Source organism: Mytilus galloprovincialis, chromosome 5 (assembly GCF_965363235.1).
Source record: "Mytilus galloprovincialis chromosome 5, xbMytGall1.hap1.1, whole genome shotgun sequence".
NCBI lineage: Eukaryota > Metazoa > Mollusca > Bivalvia > Mytilida > Mytilidae > Mytilus > Mytilus galloprovincialis.
The window spans coordinates 13,307,508-13,313,926 of NC_134842.1; positions in this window are offsets into that span (position 1 = coordinate 13,307,508).

Consider the following 6,419-nt stretch of genomic DNA (forward strand, 5'->3'; position numbering starts at 1 on the left):
TGTACAGCTCACTATGCTGTATGGGCTTTGCTCATTGTTGAAGGCCGTACGATGACCTATAGTTGTTAATGTCTGTGTCATTTTGGTCTTTTGTGGATAGTTGTCTCATTGGCAATCATACCACATCTTCTTTTTTTTTTATAGAATTTATGAATGACGGTCGACAAATGAAGAGATAAAGGCCACACGCAGCAAGCAGGTTGAAGTCTGGTCTTGAAAAGAATATACTATATACCAGTTCGGCGAAACAGACATTACAGTCAGACATGCAAAATCCCGGCCATATAAAAAATGCTCCCGTTTTATTCATTATGTTCATTTAATGCTAAAATAATAGAATTTTTTGTTTCTATTAGCTAAAAAGGGGACAAGATTATCGTTTTCAATCCAGATACGGCCAGAATTTTTGTTTCAGAAAAAAATCAGAGTCAAATTCTTTTCTTTTAAATATCTCAGACCACCTCCCAGTGGCGGATCCAGGGGAGGGTTCCGGGGGTTGGAACCTCCCTTTTTTTTGGACGACCAATGCATTTGAATGGGGACATATAGTTGGACCCCCCCCTTTTTAAAATGGCTGGATCCGCCCCTGACTCCTCAAATCAAATGGTTTGTACCTTCTAGATTTTAAATTTATCTAGAGCTTATACTGACTGGGGATCATTATTCAGCTATGTTATTTTAAAATAGGCTGTGGAGTTTTGGGTTAAACATGTTTTCGTAAGTAAATATAAAAAAATATTGCTGTGTAACTTTTTTTTCATGAGAGTGTAAGTCTATAAAGTATTACTTTCTGTTTTGTGGAAAAGCGAAATAGAAGTCAATACGTTCTTGTTCAATGTGTCACTTTAAAGGTGTCATGCTTGTCATCCTCAGCCTAAGCTATGTGTTACTGTAATTTGAATTTCAAAATGACTGAGTGACGTTTTTTCGACGCACTGGTCAACTCCAACATAGCGAATCACAAGACTTTGACAAACAGTAAATACCAGCGAAAAATATATTCATAAGTAAAGAAATGTCTCATAAAAATTAAATACAAGGGAAATGGCAAAGTTCACGAAGTCTAGTCTGATTAATCATTTTACCAAAAAAAACAAAGTCCAAGCAAAAATGGGTGGCGTACGCCCTCTACGCCCCCTCTGGATCCGCCACTGGTATTGATCCTTTTTTATGATGTTGTTTGGTAATGTTATTATACATCAATATGTTACACTTAAATTAATATTATGTAATTTATATTATTGTTCTTATTTAGTACGCGTGGGAGTCGTTTTTGTTGAGAAATTATTCTCGCATAAAATAAGATAATTGTTGAGTCTATAAAGTGAAGTTTAACACCATTGTGATCAAGTAGCATGACGTTCGTTTCTTAGTTAACAACTTCATGATCACAAAGTCCCCCAAACGAAGTTAGTAGCATTCTTCTATCTTATTCTACTTCTCTCAAGCACAGTCAACACGAACCTTGCCCGTGACAGTTCTCAGAAACAGTAACCTGATTGAGCATAGGGGTTTGAATTGGCTAGTCTGTGCAGATTTTTTTTTTTAATTAAAAATAAAATTTGTTTTCTTTTATTTTGTAAATAAGGCATATAAGAACATACATGGTTTGCAATATAGAGGAACAACAGATTACAATTAACACAAATCCAAAAGTGTACATAAAAAAAAGAAGATGGGATATTATCGTAAAGTGGTTTTACTTAAACTGCATATGTAATAAGAAAGACGTCTAAACAGTATGAATTTGTATTGATGACTAGGTACAAGATTATAAGTTTTATCGCACCGCGGGTAAAATATCACGTTGTGATTGGTTTAATTCCGTCACGTGGCGACCCCTATAGGCCAAGTTCGGATGGAACTAGAGTTTTGACTAGAGTTCCATATGAACGGTAAATAATTTTGAAGAGTAAGGTCTCTAGATTACCGGAAGTACAAGGGCCCTACTCTGAATATATTTACATTCAAATTTAATTGGATTGACGTCATAACATCCGGGATATCGAGTCGATCTCTAGGAACCCTGCCACAACCCAGGGTTCCTCGAGTGTTAATGGCGGGAAAGCTATATCCAATCATAACAGGTGTTATATATGACCATGTCAATTTCATCTACTCTAAATATCCATCCGAACCTGGCCATATGGGGTTAGTAGATTTCATAGGGGGTTCATGACGCGTTAATGGTGACGTCATCTATCGATGTTGTTGTGTTTCATTGTTTATTTTTCAACATACCATCTGGTTCGCTACTGACCCTCTACGGATCCATAGAGGGTTATTAAAATCCATAGGGGGTGAGGACGGAGGCAGAATCCCTTATGGATTTTATTCACCCTCTATGGTTCGTAGGGGGTCAGTAGTTAACCGTATAACGAATTTATCGCACGCTGAACTTTTTCTGCTGCATTTTGTTGAAAAATAAACAATGAAACACAACAACATTAATAGACGACGTCACCATTAACGCGTCATAAACCCCCTATGAAATCTACTAACCTCCTACGGTCTCATAGGGGTCACCATGTGACGGTGCTTAACCAATCACAACGTGATAATTTACCAGCAGTGCGATAAAACGTCATAAATAAAGCCAATAAAAAACCAATAGAGCCGTGTTACGTTAAAGTTCTCTTCTGTGCGTGATTTCCAACATTCTTCGGCCCACGAAAAGTGAAAATTAAAACTTGTAAAGTAATTAAAGTCTCTCTGTTAAAATAATAAAATGAAATTAACTTTAAAGTCCATCATCAAATGATCATTAAAATTAAAACTTTTACCACATTTTGTAGTAGTACGGTGTCACATTTATTTCACGTGTTTTTTTCTTGTTAGTTTCTCTCTGTAATCCAATTTCTGATATAAGTTAAGCTGTTTGAACTGAAATTTAGATTTTCTCATTCCTTGTAAATCATCGTAAAAGCATTTGTTTTGGTTAATGTCTCTTGAAATATGTTCAATGTTAATAGTATTCCTAATCTGTTTTATCCTCGGTAATGTGCGTCTCTTCCGTTTCTCCTAAATTGGTAGTACAAAAGTTTGTTTCATTGATTGAACTGGTTCTTATGAGTGGTCCTGAGAGTAGGTATCCTAGTATAAATTAATTTATAGAAACACACCCGAATGTTATCAACTTCACAAAATGTCAACAGCATTCTTGGGATGGTGTTCCGTGACTAGCTGGGTAAGGCTGCTTTTAGTTTAGACATATTTTATTGTCTAAATATACAATAGGATTGGATACAAGTTATAACAACTTAAGATAATCCTCTCCATATAAGTACAATATACAAAATTTCAAGATGACAGCAATTATATATTTCAGTACAATATGAAAAATATATACAATAGATATAGTATGTTTAAACAGTATAACAGTTGGATACGAGTACATTTTAAGATACAGCAATATTAATCAAAGAATCTTTTTGTATGTACATTCCTGAAAAGGATTGTGTTTTGTTCAACACTAATTTTGTCTGTTCCAAATAAAATGTTCTATGGAGATATCAGCTAAGTGTTGAATGTTTTTAAAGAGCTGATTTCTAAAGTTTATGTAGAGTGGACATTCTAAGAAAAAATGATTTTTTAAAAAATTTCATCTCATTTTGATTTTTGACAGAATAAGATCCGGACATGGCTATTGTGTTTCATTATAACCAGTTATCATGGTATGACATATACTTTAAAAAAAAATTAAAGGAAACAATCTCATTTGTGATTATTTAAACTCATTGACAATTTCAATGAAATAAAGTATATCTTAAAAGCCACTTTACGATATATGACTAGTGTTTCTAGACCGCGCTGAAGTACGCCCATTATTAATTTTTCATTATTCAAAATTAAATGATGAATAATGAAATAATTCACTATTCACTTTTCAATGTTATATTAAGTGATGAATAATGAATAATGAAATAGTTCATGTTTCATTATTCAAGTTGAAGCGGTGAATATTGAAATAAAAATAAAAAATGACTGTGACACTATAGCTATATCCCGTATTTCTAAATTCGTCATTTTGGTGTCATCTACCAAATATTCAAGTTAATATCAGAACCAAAAAAAAAAAAAAAAAAACTACACTCTTTAAATTTTAAATCTAATTTAATTAGTTAGTTTAGGAGGATAAACTAGTGGGTTTTCTTAACTATTTTTAACAGAACAAACATGGCAAATGCAAAGATTAAAAAAAAGTAGCGTTCTTTGTTACTCTAATAATACCAGTTGTTGATAGGATCTTCCCCGATTGTAATGTAGGGTTGATGATTTCATTGGTAAAGATGCATGTTTGTACAAACTGTCATGCATATTAATCATCTGACGTTCCTTGTGGCAGCCAGTGTCACCCTGGGTAAAAATAGGATTCTTATAGACAATATAGAAGATATTAGCAAGCAATATTATAAATCGAGAGAATTGTGCAAATTATGATATAAGCATGAAAATTAGCACGAAGCATCATTATTATATACTTTTTAGGAAAAAACTGCTGGCCATGAAAAAAAATCATTTTTTTCAAGATGGCCACGGCCTTTTTCAAAAATGGTTTTTTTTTCAGTTCGAAAATACATATTTTTCGAGAAAACTTTTTCTTAAACCTCCTTTTAGTGAAAAATATTATCAGGTTTGGTGGCAACATTCCTTGCATGTGACGAATTTAATAGAAATAAATATTTGACTCTTCATGGTTTTCGCATGCACCAAAATGTATCAAAATTTACACATAAACATTTGATTTATTTACTATTTACTTGGTGCTTTTGGATTTTTAATGATATTATGAATTGGTTTGATAACATTTGTTAAGGTTATGAAACACATGCGTTTATCAATTTTGTGCATGCGCAAACTATTTATAGACATACAGAGCGATTTGCACCCACAACCAGGGCACACTAATGTAAATCGTAGTCAGTCATGTAACAGAGAAGGATTAGAATTTCGTAAACATATCTTGGTGGTCATTTTAATCCTCTAAACATTTATGCTCTTCTATTCAAGTATAACTCATATGACGCCACTGTTCGAAAACACGCCCATTTAGTTGAACTGATCAAGCATTCGATGGATAAGGTGAACAAAGTGGTTAACCTTCAAAAACATGGCCAAACATCATTTATAGCTGCAGATCAACCACTTTTTGTATTGGGTAAGCAAATTCAGTGAGAATGGCAAGATTTGTACGGAGAAGATAAGTTTATCGTTATATTTGGTGGATAGTACATTAGAATGGCTTGTTTTAAAATTCTGGGTGATAAATTGCCTGAAAGTGGATGTACTTTTGCTCTCACTGAAGCCGCCGGGACATTGTAACAATAGAACGTCCTATTATTTTCATATTTATTCAAATGCACTTAAGACTAGACATGCGCATCAGATAACTTTGCTTGAACCGTTGGTTTCTAAACGCAGAAAATATATCTCATGACTCTGTGTCGATCGATTATTTGATAGACTGGTGTAAGGAAGGAGAGTCATCTCGACCACATTTTAATATCTGGCGTTCGGTTATGAATTAAGAACTTTTTGTGCTTTTGGTCGTAAGCTTATACTTTGAGTCAGACAACGTTCCTCACAAACAGTCCATATTATTAAACATGATTACGTATTTCTTTGGTCCGGATCGTATAAATTATGCTCAATGGTTACTGATCCATCTCCAAGATGTGGCTTCCTTTCACGAACATCACCAAATGGAATTTGCAAATGGTAATTTTACTGTATGTTAGACCAGCAAGTTGTTTTCTTATATCACAATTGATCAGGCACAAAAACAGAATAATGCAATTGTGAAGGGCGATGTTGGTGCCACCGAAGATCCCTTTGAGACGATGGATGCATGTATTTCAGTAGACTGGTATATGAATTTGCAAGATCTAGTGGTTTGAGTCATTCTAAAACAGATGAACGACACAATGAAGACTCTACGAAAACACAAAAGATATTTTTTTTGAAAAGTGTCAAAGGCTTTCTAAAGTGAGGAATGAGTTTGAAATCCATCCATCTCTGATTTTACTTTTCGTAGAACAGTCGTCAGATTTGTACAAAATTGACTCTTTTAAGGAAATTGTTGACATGGAGGCAGCTGAGATATGTATATAAACTCCAAGATATTGGGTCCGAACAATACGATGATTTTTAAATGTGAATGCAAAACGAAGGAGAACCTGCTTTTTATAACCAGATAAAAAAGAACAATTTCCTATTAAAGCCGTAAAATGAAACTGGCAATGTCTGTGTCAAAAAACAAACCTGAAGAACATGAAAGTGATTGAGATCTCTTTTCTAAACTTTTCATTTCTTGTTTCAAAGTAGACAGTTTGACTTGAAGGATATATTTATCCATGAAAACCAAATTATACCTATGTATTTGTCTAAGGATGTCGTTTTAAACAGTGATATTAAATCTC